This window comes from Vulpes vulpes, chromosome 1, assembly GCF_048418805.1.
Source record: "Vulpes vulpes isolate BD-2025 chromosome 1, VulVul3, whole genome shotgun sequence".
Taxonomy (NCBI): domain Eukaryota; kingdom Metazoa; phylum Chordata; class Mammalia; order Carnivora; family Canidae; genus Vulpes; species Vulpes vulpes.
Window position 1 is genome coordinate 149,892,957 of NC_132780.1, and position 22,833 is coordinate 149,915,789.

The following is a 22,833-nucleotide window of genomic DNA, read 5'->3' on the forward strand; positions in this document are numbered from 1 at the left end:
ATTAAACCAGTTTCAGGCCTCCCAGAAGACCCTGGACTCACTCAAATTGATCCACTGTGTCCCTAGTCTTGAATTTTATGTAACAAGGATCTCAGACTTGACTGAGACACAAAAGCTTGAGTTCTATCCTAATCCCAGGACAATGCCTGCTTTCTTGCTCTGTGTTTGTTTGCCTAAAAAGGCCACTCATGTGACTAACCCAGGGCAAAAGAAGGCTCACCTCTCCAGGACAAATTATTTGAAAACTATTCATCCATGCACACCCATTTTTAGAATCCTGGACAAAACTTTTTTGGCCAGCTTCTGTTTTAAGGAGAAGTATACTTCTTTTTTTCTTTTGATTCCAAAAGAAAAAAGGATAGTTGAAGGAAGTTTTTTCCTCTTTTTGTGCCTGGAAGAGTACTTACTTGTAGCTTTCTTGTAGGGGAGCTGGTGCCAGAAAGAAGTTGAAAATGTCACTCTCTCTGCCTTGTGGAATTGGGACAAGTATTGTTCTGGGAAGAAGTGAGAAAAAGGTAAGGAAAGTGACACGGAGTCCATCGGAAAAGCTCAAACTCCCCTGTGAGGAGAATTGGCTGAGGAGCTACAGCCATGGTGGCTGTCTACTGTTTACATCCTAACCTTCTGTGGCTTGAACCCCACAGTTTGGCACAGGATTCATTATTAGAAGGCATACTTCTCTATTTGTTTAACGTATATAACTCTTCTTTCTGCAGGTGGATTGAAAGCTCCTCAGAGCCTAGCACAATGTGAACACAGCAGGCTTTTGCTCATGTCTAAGAATTATGATGTTTTATTTTCAGGTAAGCCTATCTACTGGTCTCATTCTCTCACAAAGTAGCAGGAGGAGAGAAAGTCCAGTGTGGGGTAGCAACACATTTATAATATTACTATGAGTACAATATTATTTTCTTAAAAACTTTTTGAGAAGGACAATCACACTTGTTTTCCTGAAGAGGTGTTTTCTTCACCCTGTGTTTCTTTGGCACACTTGTTTCTTTTTCTTATTAGTTTGACAATGTTATTTGTAAATAGTCATTCAAGAAGCCATATTTTAGGTATTCTTGGACAGCATCTCAAAACCCACTTTTTCCAGCATGTGTAATGTGTACCGCCCTGGTGCAGAGACTGCTGGTTGGCAGACCCTATGGCTGTCTGCAAGTCCAGTCTCCTTTGCAGCTATGGGCAGCCACATGGCTTGGGTTTTTTTTTTTTTTAAGATTTTATTTACTTATTCATGAGATATACACAGAGAGAGGCAAAGACATAAGCAGAGGGAGAAGCAGGCTCCCTGCAGGGAGTCCAATGTGGGACTTGATCCCAGGACCGTAGGATCATGACCTGAGCCAAAGGCAGATGTCTGTTCATTCACTGAGCCATCCAGGTGCCTCCACATGGCTTGGTTTTATCCTACAAGCTATAAGTAGAAGTCTTCTAGGGGAGGCTGGTGAAATAGTTTCCAGTTTTCTATATAGAAAGGCTGTGTGGGTAGCACAGTCTAATGAATAACTGACTCTTGGTTTTGGCTCCGGTCATGATTTCATGGGTTCTGAGCTCACTGGGGAATCTGTGGTGATTCTTTCCTTCTGTCCCTCCCCCTACTCTCCCTCTCTCTTTCAAATAAATAAATCTTTAAAAAATGATTGCAGGTTTTGTTATAAGGGCCCTTCCACCTTGTCCTTTCTGTCTCAGCACAGGTGAGGTTCCTTTGGCACATGTGTGAGGAGCTGTTCTCTACAAGTTGCAGCTTCTGGAAGTGATAACTACTTATTGTAGACATAGGATTTCTTGATATCCCATGGCCTCCCTGTCTGTGCCTCTGCGGTCCTAAGATTATTAGAATGTGAGTGATTGGAGCTCTAGAAATGAGCAATCTTCTGAGGTTCTTTTGGTTTTTTGGATGATTTTTAAATTATATTTTCCCATAAGAGGCATGGATTTTATTAATTTTTTAAACAGTACTTTAGCCAACAAAGTAACACATGCTTATAAAAATATTTAAACTGTCCCAAAGGTATTAAGTAAGAGTTTTCTCTTCTCTCCCTAGAGAAGTTAACATTTCTTATGTGTTCTTTCAATTATGTGTACATATATTTATTTACAAAAAAAAAGATCATAGTACATGATATTCTGCATCTTGCCTTTTTTTCTTTTAAGATGTTATTTATTCATGAGAGACACAGAGAGAGAGGCAGAGACATAGGCAGATGGAGAAGCAGGTCCCTTATGAGGAGTCCGATGCAGAACTCCATCCCAGGACCCCAGGATCACAAACTGAGCCAAAGGCAGATGCTCAACCACTAGGCCACCCAGGCATCCCTGAATCTTGCCTTTTAAACCTATCTTTTTCAAAATATGTACATATGCCATTTTCTTAATAGGCTCATGGTATAAATCATTACATGGATAAGTCATGAACATTAGAGAAAATCCAATTAAAACTACAGCAAGATACCACTATACGCTTATTAGAATGACTCAGCTAAAAAATCCTGACAATACCAAGTGCTAACAAGGGTGCAGAGCAACTGAAACTCTCATAAATTGTTGGTGAGAATGCAAAGTGTTATTGCCAGTTTGGAAAATGGTTGCCAGTCTCTTATAAAGGTAAATGTACACTTCATATGCAACAACAACATGTCCAGACATTTACTCAAATGAAATGAAAATGTTTGTTCTCATAAAAATCTCTACACACACATATATAGTGGCTTTATTCAGTTGTCCCAAACTTGAAACAATGAAAAATTATTCAGCTGGAAAAGCCAGCTGTGGCACATCCATACAGGGGAGCAGGCCTAGGATCAGGATGAGGCAAATGATGTACTTGCCTCAGGCACAAAATTTAGGAGCACCAAAATACTCAGTGATCAAGATAAATAATATTAATGCAATATTTAAAAAACAAAACTGATGTAAAAACTACACAATGAACAAAATACAAAAATTTAAAACAGAACCTGATCCTGCACATAGACAACCCTAAGAGTTAAGCAAGCTGAGAGTGAAAGTGCAAGGGGGTAAAAAATGATCCAATTAGCATTTTCTTTGAACAGTTATGACAATTGTTCCCAAACGAAGCAAGTTCTTTGCATTGTTATAACTTTAATCCATAGTACTGCAGGACACAAGGGAAATTTTTATTTTGTTACAAATACATGCATGTGTGATTTTAAAAATAGTAAGAGCTCTGATGTAAGGTATACAGATTTTATTTAATAAATATTTATTTAAAAAGTAAAACCAGTTTTTTTCATATAAATAAGTAATATTTATTCCTGAAATACATTAATAATATGTTTTACTTTTCAGGAATAGAACTTGATCAATTTCAAGCCAGGAAAAAAATTTTAACCAAGAAAATCACGAACTTAGGATGCTTTTATACTTTATTCACTTAAAACAATGATAAATAGTTCACTGTGTTTCATGTCTTTATAGCAATCCTATTTTTTTAAACTACTTTTTTGTTTTACCAGCCTGTCTAAAAAGCTGGTATGTAATTTTCTGCTATTTGTAATTGGTAGCTTTTAATTAAAACCAAAATTTTAATTAAATTTTAAATCATGGTAAAATACACATAACAAATTTACCATCTAAACCATTTTTAAGTGTACAGTTAAATAGTGTTATATATATTCACTTTGTTGTGCAACCAATCTCCAGAACTTTTTTTCATCCTGCAAAATTTAAAGTCTCTGCCCTTTGAACAGTAACCTTACTTTTCCCCATCTCCACAGCCCTGGATAACCACGGTTCTACTTTCTGTCTCTGTGAATTTGAGTACTCTTGGTACCACATATAAGTGGAATCATACAGTATTTTTCCTTTCGTGACTGGCTTATTCAGTTAGCATCCATGTCCTCAAGATTCATCCACGTTGCAGCATGTGTCTTTTGAAAGTTCCTTCATTTTTAAGGCTGGATATATTCTATTGCAAGTGTATACCATATTTTAATTATCCATTAATCTGTCAATGGACACATGGACTGCTTCTACCTTTGGGCTATTGTAAATAATGCTGCTATGAATATGGTTATACAATGTCTCTTTGAGACCCTGCTTTCAATTCTTTGGTCCAGAGGTTGAATAACTGGCCCTATGGTAATTCTGATTTTGAGTTTTTGAGGAACTGCCATGCTGTTTTCTACAGCAGCTGCACCATTTTGCATTTCTACCAACGGTTCACAAGGGAGTTTTTACATTTTTGACATAAACTTTTATGTACATATATTTGATTGTTAAATATAATTTACATGAATTGAGCTAATTCTACTTGACTATAATATTTACTGGAGCCTCATGGATTAAAAAGAAATATTTTGCAAATTTATATTAAAAATTCATTTTTCAGAAATATAACCTCTAAAAAGCCATATTTGATGATAGATATGATGTTTTGGAAAAGGAGAAAGAATGCATGTAGAAATGAATCAGAATTATGTGGGACAGTTACAGGTTTGGTTGGAAAACACAGTGCTTTGGCCACCAAAAATAATCAAGTCCCTAATATTGATATTATTAGAATAGAACCAGCAGATTCTGGGTTACCTAAAGAATCATTTTGAATTGTGAATAAAAAAGTAAAGAAAAGGAAATGTACATTTCAGAAACTACTAAACAAAAGTATAAGCAAGAGAGCAAGAAAATGCCTTTTTAAAAAAATTTATTTATTTATTCATGAGAGACACAGAGTGAGAGAGGCAGAGACCCAGGCAGAAGGAGAAGCAGGCTCCACACAGGGAGCCCGATGTGGGACTCGATCCCAGGACTCCAGGATCACGCCCTGGGCCAAAGGCAGGTGCTAAACTGCTGAGCCACCCAGGGATCCCCAAGAAAATGCCATTTGTAATAAATTTTCATATTGGTCCATTGTGGCTACCAATTTTCGTAAAAAAAAAGTGATTTTAATAGACTTAACCCAAGATAAGATCCATATTATAGTGAATCTACTTCACATACTGGCTGAAGATTTCAAGAGACTATTTTTAAAAAAATGTTCTAAAGGCAAATTAATTAATTGTGACTGGCTCATTTATTCTAAAAAGTCTCTGCCTTTATTGTTTCTTTCATGCATGCTTTTTATCAGTGATACTACAAAATCTCATTTGCAACTCAAAAACAGGTTTCAGAGACTGGAAGATTTAAGCATTTTTTTGCCATAAAAATGTCACATTTTATCATAATGCTTTTCTAAACTGCAAGTATTTTTTTTTAATTATTCAGACTAATAGATAATGCTTTGCAGAAGGAAACAAAATTAGAGAAACAAAAATTGTGGGATATTTTGCAAGTGATTTTGGATGCTATGTTCAGTGCAGAAATAATTTACTTCTTAGAGAATGACAAGAAATTATTGGAAGTCTAAATGCTGGAATGTTTCTAAATTTAGTTGAACTTATAGATCATTGCTATCAATAGAACTAATCACATGGCTGATCATATACATGAATCCATTATTTTTTTGTCTAATAAAATTCAAAGTAAAATAGTGATGTTCCTAGTAAATCATATAGTAAATCTGAAAAATTATTGAGAATAAAAGAAGCAAAATAATTTTGACTATACCTTATATATATCATTGTGAACAGGTGTGTCAGATTATTAGGTATATTCACATTACGAATAATGGTATCAATAAAAGAAAGTTCTACTGACTATGGAAATAAGAAAACTGGATATGGTCTAGCTTGTAAAATTTTTAGTAAATTGGAAAAGATTATATCACCATAAAAATGCCCATGGCCAGAGATATAATGGAGCAAACATGGCTGATCTATATAAGGGTGTACAAGTCAGTATTTCCTCCTAAAATTGATTATGCCAAATTTATGCAATACTCGGCTCATAGTATTAACATGCAAAAATGTTGTTTCTGTGAATCAAAATATAAACTTTTTATTTATTTTATTTATTATTATTTTAAAGATTTTATTTATTTATTTATGAGAGACACAGAGAGGCAGAGACATAGGCAGAGGGAGAAGAAGGCTCCCTGTGGGAAGCCCAATGTTGGACTCAATCCCAGGACCCCTGGGATCATGACCTTTGGGGAAGGCAGTTGTTCAACCATTGAGCCACCCAGGTGTCCTGTAAACTGTTTCTAGTATGATATAAAGCACATATGCCTTTTTGGTGAATTTAATGACAGATGGAATGTTATTATCCCTGCCCTGAAGAATGATATTATAGAACACCTGACAGGCATAAAGATCAATTGCATCAAGGCACTTTATGTTCAAATTAAAAACACCTCTCACATATTAACAAATATAATATCTAATGACAAAATACAATATACTGTAACTGAAAACATCTTGGTGCAATAGTTCACACACTTTTATGAGACTTATGTGTATAGAATGATGTTTTAAACCAACAAAAAGGTTAATAAAGCTGTATATTAAAAACATGTGACTATACATAAAGTTTCATACTTAATAGCAGGCCTATCCCTTTGCTTATAACAAACGAACAAATTCCTTTTATTTTTTTTTAACAAATTCCTTTTAAAGCATATTTGATGAATGTAAAACTTTTTTTTTTTTTTTTTCACAGGCAGGTGAAACAATTTTATTTCACAGTTGTCTTTAAAACCACAAAGACACTATGTTCTTCATATAAAAACATTAGTACAGATAACTATACTTTCTAGAAAATGATTATATAGACCCTCTCAAAGAAAAATGCACACCATTATATGGTTCAGACAAGTTACTTGGGAAAAACACATCTGGACCGATTCCTAAAACATACCAGAAGACCACGCCACATCTTTTGGTTCAAAGTATAGATTACTGTCATCAGTAAGGGCTCCTGCATTCTTACATATTTGATAATACACATTTTTTTTTAATTTTTATTTATTTATGATAGTCACAGAGAGAGAGAGAGAGAGACGCAGAGACACAGGCAGAGGGAGAAGCAGGCTCCATGCACCAGGAGCCTGATGTGGGATTCGATCCCGGGTCTCCAGGATCGCGCCCTGGGCCAAAGGCAGGCGCCAAACCGCTGCGCCACCCAGGGATCCCTTTGATAATACACATATAGACTGGTTTGTGACTTAATGCTCCATTGGTTCATCAGCCTTTTCTGCAGGTTCATCAGCAGGTTGAGCAGGCTGTGCCTTTCTCTGTGGTCTTTCTTCAAGACCTTCCAGGAACGGAGATACATCATCATCATCATAAATCGTAAACTCCAAGTCTTTACCAACAATTCCAATGGAAACATTCTTTGTAGTTAGGTCCTGTTCTGCAGGAAGTGTCTCTCGTAAGGCATGCAGACCATGCTTAACCAGTTCATTCAAATTGCATTCCATAAACCCAGACATATGTCCCTCCAAGTAAGTACGAGCTGATTGAGAACGGGCTCCAATGGACATGGCTCTACAGTCAAAATAGTTGGCAGATGGACAGGTTTGGAAAATGTGAGGGCCCATATCATCATAACCAGCAATGAGTGACGTCATTGTCATACTGGTTGCGAAACATGGTTCCGGCGCGGGTCCCGCTGCGGCCTCGGCCTCCGGCAGAGGTGGCGGCTTCAGGAGCCTAAAACTTTAACAAGAGATATGAATACTTCCAGAATTTGAAAATAAATGAAAAGGAAAGTTAAGAAGTAAGAAATTTACAAATCACTGCATGAGAGTATCAATTATTATGAAAAAATGCACATCAAACAAAGCCAATAGAGAGTATAAATGTCCTAATTTCACACTTGAGGTGGAGATATGAAAAATTAAAGAATTTTCAGATTAAAATTTTTAACTAGAAAACTTATTTTCTATGATTACATCTATTTACAAAAACCAGCCACTGATTTGGCTCCTAAATAGTACAATTTACGTCCTTAAAGAAATTTCATCTGACATAATTTTAAGCAATATACACTATCAACTTGTAAAATCGGTATTGAGTTTGGATTTCTAAAACTGATTGACAAACTTTACTTAGAGTGATCTTGTCCAAATTTGGAAGTGATCTATTTTTTAAGATTTTATTTTTAAGTACTCTCTTCATCTAATATGGGGCTCGAATTCACAACCCTGAGATCAAGAGTTGCATGTTCCACCAACTGAGCCAAATAGGCGCCCCTGGAAGTGACCTTGAGATTTTTTTTTAACAATACTAATCTTCATACAATATCTTCTGCAAAAGGAAATGAGATAAGCAAATAAGTAAATTTTGAAAATACTAATAATGAATTTGCTTCCATTAAAGCCAGGAAAGTAAAATTACAATGAATTCTGCTTTGGTATAAAATAAAATTTTTATACTTAATGTGAATTTAAATACACCTAATATTCTAATTTTCAATACTTTTTAGCTACTTAAATGTTCAAGAAAGAAAATACCCATAAAATTCATAACAACATGTAGATAGGGGTGCATAGTTCTCCTTTGCCATAGGCTCTGTTTTGGCTCCTCAGGGCACCACAATGGGCATACTGCTCAGCAACAGAAATGAACTTCTGACACATACCACAGCATTAATGAATCTCTAAAGTATTCCGCAAAGTTGGGAAACCAATTCAGAAGGCCCTAAATGTATGACTCCATTTAGGATATTTGGGAATAGAAAAAACTATAGGCACGGAAAGCAGATCACTGGTTGCAAAGGCCTGGGATTGCACAAAGGACTCGCTGTGTAGGGACAGGGAAGGATTTGGGCGCTGATGGAAGTGTTCAGCATCTTTTTAAAAAAGATTTTATTTATTTGAGAGACAGAGGGAGTATGAGAGAGAGAGAGAGAGAGCATGAACAGGGGGAGGAGCAGAGGGAGAAGGAGAAGCAGACTCCCTGCTGAGCAGGGAGCCCAGCAGGGGCCTTGAAGCAGGGGCTGGATCCCCGGACCCAGGATCATGACCTGAGCCAAAGGCAGATGGTTAACCTACTGAGCCACCCAGACGCCCTCGTAGTATTCAATATCTTGACTGTGATTGTGATTACACAACTGTATGCTTTTGTGAAAACCTATGGAATTGTTAGCATTTCTTTTTCTCTAAAAAAGAGTGAGCATTTTTTTTCTTTGTGAGCCTTTGATTTCACAGCAGAATAGCATGTAAAAAATTCCCTTTGGAGAGGATGACTTTGGCTATGGTAAGAAACATAAATTGGTATAAAGTTTCTAGAAAAAAAGAGACCAGTTTAAATCTAGTATAATAGCCCTTGTAGAAATGGTTCACTCTGAATTCCTTTTTGTCCTCGATTATTGTGGTTCTCCACTTTGCCCTACTTCTTTTATTGCCTATTATCTAACTAACATCTTATTATTTGTTTATGGGGTCTAAATGTTCCTTGCAAGTAATAGACCTAAGATGTTAATGGCGTCCTCCAGAATTGCCTAACTCCACTTGAGGCTGAGAGGGTTCAAGAGACTCTTGAGAGCACATGTTTTTTCAAGGTTAGGTTTAATTACCTTTTAGTAAAATCTTGGCATGGGGACAACCATATTGAGGGTGCATGTCAGAGCAAAGGCTTTTAGTCTTTGGAGGTTTTCGCCCACATCTCAATTATGTTTTTCATTATTCTCTTGGCAAGCCAGCTAGATTGCTAAATCACATGGAGTTTCCCTAAATCACATGGACTTTGTGTATTCGGAGATGTATACTGTCTTCCTAGGCGATTAACTAGTAAACTATTATAACTCAATATTTTGTAGTTCATTTCACAGATAGATTATATGGATCCTTTTAGAGAGGATTTATCACTTGGGGTTGGAAGAAGCTTTAGGGCTTTGTTATTCAAAATGTGGTCCACCAATCAGCATCTGCATCACCTGGAATTTTTGGAGAAATGCAGGATCTAGGGCCCAAGTCCAGGCCTACTAAGTTGGAATGCATATTTTCATAACCTCTGTCTCCTCATTTGTGTGCACACCGAAAGTGGAGGAGCACTGCTAGCTGTCCCCTGGCTGAATCACTTAGCCGCTGCTCAGCTGCCCCAGCTGCCGAAGGCAGCTCTGCAAAGAGCTCAAGAAAGGTGAATTTATTGCCTTTTTGTACCTTACTATTTATACAATACATGTATAATGTCTTGTACAACATAATACAGATATTGGACAAGGTAAACACATTGAATACCTTGGTTATTACTTACCATGTAAATAAATGTGTTACAGTAGGAGTTTGATAATCACACAAAGTATTCATAGGGAATTACTAGATAGCATTTGCATGGCAATGCTGAGAAGTCTCTGCTTAGAAATTTTCAGGTATATCATCTCAGAGCAACAAACAACAGCAAAGACTTTTTATGCAGTTAGTTTAACCTTTACAGTGGCTGTCCTGTGGGGATACCGGGGGCAAATATTAACAATAAACCATACTGGTCAGTGATATTTCTGGGGGTAGCCCTAGGACTAGTTTAGCATTCAAATGTATGTAATGTTTAAAATTTAGAAATAATTCTTGATACCCTCATCATAAATGACTATAGAAATGGTTTAAAGTACTCAATTCTAAGCAGCATATTAATTTGACCGTTTTTGAGGCTCTCAAAATTCCATGATCTCTCTTTTTTTAATTATAGTTACTTATACCACTGCCCTACACTTTCTGCTAAACTGTGTATTTGCATTGAGGTCATCTTTTTTTTTTTTTTTTTTTAAGATTTTATTTATTCATGAGAGACACAAAGAGAGAGGCAGAGACATAGGCAGAGGTAGAAGCAGGCTTCCTGCAGTAAACCAGATGCAGGACTTGATCCCAGGACCTCGGGATCACAACCTGAGCCAAAGGCAGAGGCTCAATCACTGAGCCACCCAGGCATCCCCAAGGTCATCTTTCTAAGTGTGGTTCTACAATTCCCTATTCAAATCATTGAACAGAAGTGTTTGGGAATTCAGAACTTTTCAAATTTAGATGATACTATTTATTATGTCCTATTCCAAGCAGAGTCTGGGGCAGCACCCCTTAATCAAATATTAATATTTCTGCAACATATGAAATAAACAGTCACAGTAATTCATATGAACGAAGACCTTAAATTCTTTTTCTCAGGTCAGATAAAGTTTTTGCCACAAAATAGGTTACAACATTTTTTTCTGTTTTCATAGTTTTTGTTTGTCTTGCTTTTATATTTTGCAGTTGTGGATAAGGAAAGATGGACCAGGGCAGCCCGGGTGGCTCAGCGGTTTAGCGCCACCTTCAGCCTAGGGTGTGACCCTGGAGACCTGGAATCAAGTCCCACGTCAGGCTCCCTCCATGGAGCCTGCTTCTCTCTCTCTCTCTCTCTCTCTCTCTCTCTCTCTCTCTCTCATTCTGTGTGTATGTCTCTCATGAATAATATAAAATCTTTTTTTTTTTTAAAGAAAGATGGACCAGTTTGTCATAACAAATGAGGGGGAATTTTCGGACTGCTTTAATTCACCTTTGCCTACAAGTAGGAAGGACTAAGCAAAAATGAATGTGAATAAGTGTTTGTCAAAACTAAGATGTGTTGGTATAGCCCATAACTTTCTGTATGTTTGCTATTCAACACAGTCACAGTGCGGGGATGGGGTGACTTGGTGATGGGCACAGAGGGGGGCACTTGATGGGATGAGCACTGGGTATTATGCTATATGTTGGCAAATTGAACTCCAATAAAAAAAATATACAAAAAAAAAAAAAAAAACCCAAACCACAGTCACAATATTACTTGAGGCCAGGGAGTAACCCTGTATCTGCTGATGCCAATTTTCATCCCCTCTTTCTTTCTAAAAGACCCTAATTTAATCCACTGTGCCAAATTAAAAATATTTGCTTCATCAGACTGTCTTGCAGCTAGAGAAGTTTCTGAGGTAGCTTCTGTTTTCCTCACACACATCCAGCCTTCCTACTTCCCCATCCCTTCTCTCTGCCTGGGTGCAGATGTGATATGTGGGGGCACAGCAGCTATCTTGCAACTAAGAGGTGACAAGCACGAAGACAAAAGCCTCATGCTCAGGATGGTGGAAGTAAAAAACAGGAAAAGCCTCTTGAGCCTCCAGAGCAATGTTGGACTTCCCCAAACTCCTTGTTGCACAGGGCAAGCATATTATTTAAGCAACTGCTTCTGGGTTTCTGTTATTTGTAGCTAAACACACTCCTAAATGCTACATGATGGCACTACTTTTTTCCTCCCTTGTTTCTTTTTATATACAATAAATTGACTCTGCCCAGCTGGACTCCCTGGAATGATAATTATAACACTGTACTATGTCTGTATCCATTATTACTCACCTTACCAATTAGAAACACCTTTAACTTGTGTTGGTTTTCAAGGTTACCTTCAATCTCCAAGGAAGAATTGCAATGCAATGCTTCTCTCATTGGTAGCTTTTGTCCACTCCTTACCTGTATGGTAAATGCTAATATAGGAAAAATCTGTATGGTAAATGCTAATATAGGAAAGACAATAGATAAACATGACAATAGATAAACATTTACCTGTATGGTAAATGCTAATATAGGAAAAATCTGTATGGTAAATGCTAATATAGGAAAAACAATAGATAAACATGAATTTAGGGGAGTATGTTTGCAAGACATTTCACGAAGGCTAAATTTATTTTTTTTTAAATTTTTTTATTTATTTATGATAGAGAGAGAGAGAGAGAGGCAGAGACACAGGCAGAGGGAGAAGCAGGCTCCATGCACCGGGAGCCCGCCGTGGGACTCGATCCCGGGTCTCCAGGATCACGCCCTGGGCCAAAGGCAGGCGCCAAACCGCTGTGCCGCCCAGGGGTCCCCACGAAGGCTAAATTTAGAACATGTGTTCACTCAGGTAAAATGATGTCCCTTTCCTCCCAATAAAAATTACTATCAAACAATGACTGCAGAAGTTGAGATGAAACATTTAGAATGATTTTTAAAGTAATTTTTCTAAGTGAATTTAAAATAAAGCATTCTAATCGTCAAATTAATAATTGTTTCCTTCATTTTCTATTCTTACGCAAAATTTACAACAAAGCTTAGTTAATAATTGGTTAGCTTAGTGCTCCATCCAAGTCAAATCAATATATTATAATTCAATCCATCCCATTTAACTCTCATTCAAATCTGCATATTCTTTTCTTAAAATGTTCTTTTCTTGCCTTCCAGATTCTCTTTGACGTTTGAAACATTTATTTTAAAGTTCCTTTCAGATGGTTCTATTTCCTGTAGTTCATTAAGTGTAATTCCTTATATATGGTGTCTGCTGATTCTCTCCTTGGCCTGGGAGCATATCTTCAGAGGTAATCAAGACTTCTGTTTGGGTCCTATTTGATCACAGGGCTGTAGGAGAATCTTCACGGGTTGGTTTTTTTGTGGTAGAAATGTGCCCCAACACAAATAAAATTTAGAATATGATAAAAATGGCATTTTGAATCAATAGGGGAAAGGCAATTATTTAATAAATGGTGTAGGTAAACTTGAACGATCATATGGAAAAAGTTGAAGTTATATTCACAACCCATTAAAACACCAATGATGTGATGAGCACTTAGTATTATGTTATATGTTGGTAAATTGGATTTAAACTAAAAAAAAAAAAAGAATTCATGGAGAATCTATTATAATCTTTGAGTGGAAAGGTCGGAAGCCATACAATAAAATTCAACTGCATAAAAAAAATCTGTATGGTAAATGCTAATATAGGAAAGACAATAGATAAACATGAATTTAGGGGAATATGTTTGCAAGACATTTCACAAAGGCTAAATTTCCAGGTATATAAGAAGTATCTTAAAAAAAAATCCAAGAATCAAATAGGAACATGAAGAAACAGTATAAAAAAGTACACAAAAAAGTATGTACAAATGCCCTTATATCCACGAAAATATGCTCAACCACATTCACAATGGAGAAATGCAAATTAGATCTACAAAGAGGAAGTTTTTTTCTTGTCAGATTGGCAAAGATCCAAAAATTTAATTACACCCTTTTAAATGTGTGAGAAAACAGAAAACAGCTTAAACTGGAAAATTTTGTCATTGGAGTCATTTTATAAATCTATAAAAATTGCAAATGCTATGTCCTTTGAGCATATGTCCTTGAAAACATTTAAGAATGTTTTCCCATAGATCTACTTCCCTGTGTGTGGAATAACATATCTAAAAGGTTTATTATAGCAAAACATTCAGAAATAAAAATTTATCAGTAGGGAATTGGTTCATTAAAGGAATACTCTGCGGCAGAATAAAGATCAGTAAAGTCTTGAATAGGAACAATATGCATGATATCTGTGTGTGTGTGTAAAATGCAAGGTAAAGGACACTGTGTGTATAGCATTCTTTAGAACTTGTGTGAGAAAAAACTACGTATATGCCTGTGGATTTGCATGTATATGAATAAATATTTCTGTAGAGATGCATAGGAAACTGGTACCATTGATTGCTTTGGGTAGAGGTGCTGAGTGACTGGAGGCCAGAGTTGAGAGAGAAACATTTTTCAAATGTATTGCATTTTAAAAAATTAAATATGATTAAAGCATTTATCTTATAGATTTAAATTATATAAATCTCAAGAACAGACAAAACAAATTGTGGTGACAGTGGTCAGAATAGTATTTCCTCTGTGTGGGGGATGTCTACTGGGAAGGGGCAAGAGGCAGCCTTCTTAGAGGAGCACAGAGATGTCCTCTATCCTAAATTGGGTGGTGGTTACATAGTTAAATACATATGGGAGAATCTAGCAATGCTGCACTTCACATTTATGTGCCCTTTATGGTAGGTCTGTTATACTTGAATACTTTTTTTAAAAAGATTTTTTTAATTTGAGAGAGAAAGAAGAGGGTCCATGCGTATGCACAAGTTGGCAGGGAGGGGCAAAGTAGGAGGGGGAGCAGACTCCCTGCTTAGTAGGGAGCCGGATGTGGGGCTCCATCACAGGACCCTGGGATCATGATATAAGCTGAAGGCAGACGCTTAACCAACTGAGCCACCCAGGTGGCCCCAACTCCCAGTACGTTTTAAAAAGTGTATTCTAGTGTTATTATTTGAATGAGGAACAAGGAAGTTGATAGATACAACTAAATAGTAACATTCTGTGAACAAGACCTTGTTCACTGGTCTTAGTTCAAGTTGTAACTGTTTTCCTTCATTTGGCTTTAAGCTTTTAATAAAGGAGTTTTCATGTGAGAATGTCTGTGTATGCATATGAATGTCAGTGCAGAGGGAAGTTGTGGCCAGTCTATAGTATTCTTTCTTATTCTTATGAAAAGTCACCCTGTATTGACTTTCTTTCAATGTCCAGGGGCCATTCCATTTTTCTACAGTCATGCTCTTGTGTGGGTGGGTGGCTGTGTACCTGGACTCCTGAGTAAGTGCATAGCCAGGTATGAATAGACCGAGTCACATGCTCTTAAGAATTTAATATTGGACTTTGCTTCCATATTGAATGAATTTCTAAACATTAGCTCAGTGAAGCTTTGAGTGCTGTACAATGAGTCAACAAAAGCTAAATCTAAGAGCATGAACCAACGACAAAATCCTTCTGAAAAAGAACTTTGATCTGTACTAAATCACTGCCTGCTTCTGTCACAATCTCTTTTCATGTAACAAGTCTATATTCCTGCTTCAAATATGTGTTTTCTAGCAACATTGGTGAGATTTAATATAGCAACACTTTTGGAGCAATGTTTGGGTTATAATGGAATAGTAAAAGGTGCCAGTGCCAAAAAAGTATGATGTGCTGAGTCACTGTGATTTGGTGATTCTCTAGAGAAAAGGATATATAGTGGGTGTGGCTTTCACTTCCTTTCTTTTGCTGAAGTAAGCTGGAGGCACTGTTACATGATTATCTTTCATTCATTATAGCTCTCATTTCAGGTGCTTCTTCCTCACATAATAAAACAGCAAAGTATGTAGGTGGCCATGTTGGCCTGGCTGACATTGAGGGGAAATTGAGTCCGCCTGGCTGCCTCAAAGACTCAACTGGATTTGCCTGGGAATTTTAGGCAGGAATGGAGGAGTTGGGATTGATGCTTGGGTATCAGAACATTGAAATTTAGATTAATGAGCAAAGGAGTGTGTGTGTTTGTGTGTGTTTCTTAACCTCACTACTAGATAGTTAAGGAACTTAGCCAAAGTTGAACAGAGTAGTGATACTTCAAGTTGCTTTAGAGAGAAGATTACAAAAAAATTATCTTTAGGAACCAAACTTTCAGAATACCAGTAAGAGATAGGTGAGATGAAGGCTATCTTGGTAATAACAGCAAGGTTACCTGGCATGATTGGTTATGATAAAAGTGACAACGGGAATAGAATAATCAACTGAGACCATCCTGCCTCAGTCAACGTGTGTGTGCACGCCGAGGGGTGGTATTAGAGTCAAGTCTTAGAGTAAGACAATGCTAAGAATGCTAGAGTATCATGAGTGATCCAGGATCCTTTTGGGATAAAAGAGGGGCTAGAAGACTGGGGGTTTCTGGGAGTTTACCGAGTGGAACCCCATGCCTCAGTAAAACAAGTTTTCATTAACATTATGTTTGTTACCCTCATAGTTAGTAGCTACCAGTGCAATGGACGATAGTTTCTGCCAGTTGCATTGGACTGGGGGCTCCTTGACCAAAGGGGCCACATTAAATTAGTCTCTGTGCCCCTAGTGTTCAGCAAATGTTTTACTGAGTTGGTTAATAAATCCATCTTCTAGAGATGCCTGGGTGGCTCAGTGCTTGAGCATCTGCCTTTGGCTCAGGGTGTGATTCCGGGGTCCTGGATTGAGTCCCACATTGGGCTCCCCGTGGGATGCCTGCTTCTCTCTCTGTCTCTCTTTCTGTGTCTCTCATGAATAAATAAATAAAATATTTTTAAAAATCCATCTTCTACCATTTTTTTTCCCAAAACTCTTGAGATGTGATGAAAAGATTAGTGTCTCCATAGGACTTTTGCTTCTATACTCACATACTCATATACAGAGTAAGCACTACGGGACTGTTAATTATACCTGCCATGATTACTGTTATTTCTAAGTTTGCCTTGAACCTTCATATGTTAAACTTTAAGTGACTTGTATTTTCATATGAGCACATTACTCTGGTTCCTTCTTTTTATTTTTTGTGGGTTATTTTTGAATTCTTTATTTATTTTTAAAGATTTTATTTATATATTTGAGAGAGAGTGTGAGAGAGCACACACAGGGGGAATAACTGAGGGATGGAGAGAAGCAGGCTCCCTGCTTGGTGGGGTGAATCTCAATCCCAGGCCCCCAGGATCATGATCTGAGCTCAAGGCAGATGCTTAACCAACTGAGCCACCCAGGTGTCCCTCAATTTTTATTTTAAGTAGGCTCCACACCCATTGCAGGGCTTGAACTCACAATCCTGAGATTAAGAGTTGCATGGTTTACCAACTGAGCCAGAGAGGCACCCCTCTGTTTCCTTCCTTTTAATTTAAGATATATCCAGTATGGCCTTTTACACAAAAGTTTGAAGTTTTATTTCTACTATCCCCACTATTTTCTGCACAAATGTTTATATTTCTCAATTTCCTGGTGTTTTTTTTTTTTTCCTGAACATTCTCCCAATGACTGGAGTCATGAAAACTGTCCTCAGGAGTTGATTTTGTATCTATAGCACTGGTTAGACACAGCCTCAGACAGGAGTTTGTAACCAGTATGTAGTGTTCTCTCTTTACTTAAAAAGTCTCCCTCCCTTGTCCTCATTACAGTGTCCAATTACTATTTCATTTCTTTTCACAAATATCTGTAACAAAATGTATAGTGTGGGGAAGTCAACATGTCTACCTTACTCATTTTCACCTCAGTGAGCTGCTGCCTGACTTTGGCTCCCCCGTTCATTGGAACACATCACTCTCTAGAAAGCCTCCGTGCTTTTCCTCTGATCCTGAGCCACCAGGCTGTTTTCATACTCCTCTTTCATGCTTAGTTGGTTTGACGTTATTAAAAAAACAAAAGAAAACAAAAATCCCTCTTCAACTGAAAGTCTTTTCTCCTTTGAAATAGTCTTTTCTTCCTGACAGGTATGACCTTGAGCTCATTTGTTTTGTCTTGTTTTTTTAAACCCATCTGGTGAACAAGTGAATGCTGGCCACACTTGCTGTTCGCATCCTTTAGCTTTCCAAAGTAAGTCCCTGACTCTCTCCCTCTTTGGCCCTCTGGCGTGTGATCTCCTTGCAGCTGCACATCTTTACCCTGCTCAGGACACTCTTAACTCCACTTAGCCCCTTGGTTTTCTAAACCCATTTAAAAACTCATACACTCAGGGACACCTGGGTGGCTCAGCGATTGAGTCTTTGACTTTGGCTCAGGGTGCAATCCTGGAATCCCAGGATCCAGTCTCGCATTGGGCTTCCTGCAGGGAGCCTGCTTCTCAACCCCTGCCTCTGTCTCTGCCTCTCTCATGAATAAATAAATAAAATCTTTTAAAAAAAAACCACAGCTCATCCATTCAAGGAAGAACTTACCTTCTTAAGCTCTCCCTACTCTAACAGCTCCCTTTGGTTTTGTGGGAATAGTGTTTTCTTTATGTAATACTAATGTATCAACACATGTGTGCTTTTTAGTAAATATTCTTAAGCTTTTGTCTTTTCATGAATGGGTATTGCTCCATGAGACCCTTTCTTCTATTTGGGTTCTTTCCAAAATGCATAATGTAATCTTCCATATGCAGTGGATCTGAGCTAACTATTGGTTAAAGTGGATAACAATTAAAAAAGTAATATTTACTCCTGCCAGCTAAGTAAATGTTTAACTTACTTAATATGACTCAGAGACAATTTGTTCAGATACTGCCATTTCCTGCTTTCAGGGAACTGCTTTGTGTTGCTAACTTATTGATTCTCTGGCTCTTCTTTTTTGACCTAGATCAGATGCAGAGTATGGGGCTTATGAAGGAGACCAGAACATTGTTCTTATGAATTTTACTACCTGTATCACATGGCAATCTATCATAAAGCCCAGGTACTCATTCACCAGGCTGAATGCTTATAAAAGTGGTGAGGAGATTTATTTGACAGAGAAGGAACCCATGGAAGCTTCTAGTGCCAGACTGCTGGGGTTGAAGTTCAGGTTTTGCCATACTCTAGCTGTGCAATTTTGTCCAGTTACTTAACTTCTTTGTGCCTCAGTTTCCTGTTATAAAAAGGATATAAAAATAATTGTATTACTCTCCTGGAGCTATCATAAGGAGCAAATGAGTAAATATATGAAACAGAGCGAGCTCTATGTAGTACCAGCTACCACTGGCACAACTACTACTATCGTTAGGTTTCCTTTGAGTCTTTGTATGTGTATGCGGATTCAGGTGCTACACATGAAGATTCCTGAAAATGAATTGTTGGGTTTATTCACCCTTAAGGAAGAGATTCTGAAAGTTAGAAGTGTAGACACCAAGTTTCATTTGCTAAGGCAAAGCCAACTCCAGAAGGGGTTGAGAAGAGTATAAACTAGTTCCTGTTCTAATGACTGCACTCTTCACAACCATTGTTATCCAGACAAAGAAAGGCTGAGGAACTCTTTCAGATGAAAGGAGACAAAAGAGGCATAACAGCTAAATGCAACTCAGCATCCTGGGTTGGATCCTAAGTTGCCATAAAGGACATTATTGGGAAAATTGGAAGATTTTGAATACAGACTGAATGATAGATAGTGATTATGGCATCACTGTTAAATTTATAATTGCAATGTGATTATATAAGAGGATGTTCTTGTTCTGGGGATGTGTATACATCCTTGCATGTGTGCGTGTGTGTGTGTGTGTGTATGTACACGTGGAAAGAGAAAAGATAGTGAGATGAAAAGAAAGTGACTGGAAGCGTAATGTGGCAAAACATTAACATTAGATGAATTTATGTTTTCAGGATTTTCCCCCTGTTTTTGCAACTTTTCTATAAATTTGAAATTATTTCAAGATAAAAAGTGAAAAAAGTCCTGTGATAGGAGACCCAGTTTTCCAACTTGAAAGATGGAGGAGTTTTAATTTATGGTCTTCAAGAATGATGAGAATATCTTCTGAGCTATAGAGTGGACTGTTTTGTCAGAAGAGCCTTTTAAAATGTTTTAAAGATAAAAGTCCTCAAAAGATGACAAATTTAAGCACATATTGGATATACTTCTGTTGAAAGGAGTAAAAAGTACATGAGAAAAAATAATTTAATAGACTACATTTATTGGATAATAGATGAGTTGTTATTTATCCATTTTAAAGTCAATGGTATATTAATCCACTTTTATTTGAAGAACTTGGTTTGCTCAACAATTTTTTCTCAAAATTTTTAAACAAATATCAGAATAATGGAATTTAGTTATCATTGTCAAAACTTCCAACTCATCTGAAGTTCTTACTATAAAAATATGTGAGTACTTAAAAAATATAACTTGACCCCAAGATTGAATCAGTAGGTAGATACCAAACTTTGTATTTTACAAGCAGAGACTATACCTTTGTCATGCATCCATGGACCATTTGCAGTAGCTGGTCATATACTTGGACATAAAAGGAATTTCACTATATAATAAAAATGAGAAAATGTAGAAAACATATTTATATAATCCTAATTAACATATACCAAGAAAAGTTTAAACAAACAAAGCTCTTCAATCCACAAATTATCTAACAATTTCCAAAATAGTCTTAGAATATTTGTTTTCCATAATGAAGTCCAAAGTTCATTTATAATCTTTAGGTGAATATTCATTGCAACTCTATTTGTAACAATAAGATGCTGGAAATAACCCAAATGTTTGCCAAAAGGGGAATCAGACACCCATGGATAAGAAGTATGCAGCTGTAAATAAGGGACATCTCCATATGCTGCTATTGGTATATACTCTGTAGGATGGATTATTATCTGAAAAAAACAAAATGGAGGAAAATATGTAATATTCCACTATCTACCCCCCAAATGTGGCAGGGATATGAAAACATATTTGCTTATACTTGAAATCATACCAATACAACAAGGACATAATTTAAAAAAAAATTGGTTACCTATATTGGGAATAAGGTGAAGGAAACACAGATTAAGAACTACAGTTTGGATTATACCTTGTTTTGGGAATTTGATTTTGGAACTATGTAAATATTTTGTATAATTATAAAAATCAAATTAACTCTCAAAGGTAATTCCTAAAAACAGTAAGTAAAATAAAGTTTACTGTGTCGAGTTAGTAGCTTAACTATACAGAGAGAAATCATTTCAATTGGCTTTAAAAAACAGTAATTTAACATATAAACCTATTGGGATATACCCGAGGAATAAAAAGAATTGCAAGTACACCTTAATATGGTATATATTAAGTATAGCATATAGTTTACATATAGTATAATATGTGATACACACACACACACACATACATCCCTACCTACACACATACTCTTTTTTCTTTGCCAGAATGCTAGAATTTCTGGGATATTGTAATGATTCAGTAGGACAGGATACGGGACAGAATACTGGAAAGTAGGACGTAGAAAATCTAAGGTTGGGAATGCTGCATCCACTTAGGGGCTATGTTACTAAAATTTGAAAGGTGACTGCCTCTGCTGGCACCCAAACCTGACAAGACAAAAGCCTTATTGGAAAAATCTTTTGAGTAAAAGAACAGTTTATTAAGTACAGGTGTAGTGTGTATGTGAAGTTTTCAAAGCTGATAAATAGAAAGTTGCAAACAATTCTTACATAAAATTTCTTTCTTAAAAAATATATAGATGTAAGTATATCTCTATATGAGTCTCTAAAAATAATCCTATGACTTCCCAGAAGTTCACACTATTGCTGAGATTTGCTTTCTTGAAAGATTTTCTGGTGATATAATAATAGTCCTTATTTTTGAACTGTCAGGTAGAAAAAAAGTCATTTAATTTGACAAGAAGATACAATTTTGATTCTAGGCAGACTCTAGAAGATTCTGAGATGTATACTGGAATATTTTTGGAATGTCCTTCAAATAGGTAAATTTTAAACTGGAAAGAGTAAAAAGTTAGTCATTTTCTATTTATAAGAAGTCAAACTATATTTTTCCTCACCTGGTTAAAAAGTTGGTACCATAATCACTAAATAGCTTCATATAGTAAGCAATTAATCTTTTTTTGGATTCATTCCTAGTTCTATTTCAGGAACTTTGTTTTCCCCTTTGGTTGCCACCTCTATATAACTTAGTTACCAAGCTATCTGTCATAAAATCTTCTAAGTGACCTTTTATTCTTTATGGAATATGATGTGGAAATGACTAACTGATTAGTTACATTTAAAAATGGGACACCTGGGTGGCTCAGAAGCTGAGCATCTGCCTTCGGCTCAGGGTATGATCCTAGAGTCCGGGGATCGGGTCCCGCATCAGGTTGCCTGTGGGAAGCCTGCTTCTCCCTGTCTGTGTCTCTACCCGTCTCTCTGTGTCTCTCATGAATAAATAAATAAAATCTTTAAAAAGAATAATTAAAAACTACAACCAACTAAAGATTGACACAATGATGTATCCTCACATTAACAACCATAGACTTCATTGTCTAAGATACCCGGCCACATCATCAGCTGAATTCACTCAAATTCATTATTTGGGTTGGATGTTTCACTTGCATGGTTAAAGCTTAGAATCTGAAATCTTGAAATTTCTTGGAATCAAAAGTTATTTAATGAACAAAATTAATTTCACCGAGTGATAGATTTAAAGTCTTTGCCAACCAAGAGTCAAAGAGATTTATGAAGGCTCTAAAATAAGTAATTTAATTTTTTTTAAACATGTTAAGGGACATTTTGTTTACCCCAAAGGACTCTGAATTGGCTAGGCATTTAATTGTAAGAATGACTTCAAATTTTTTTTTCCATCTTAGTACATAAAAAAGTCAGTTAATGTAATGTCATCAAATTGTCATTCCCAACTCATATCTATCTTTCACAATAAAATTTTATCTGCAGAGTTCCAGTTTTAATCTC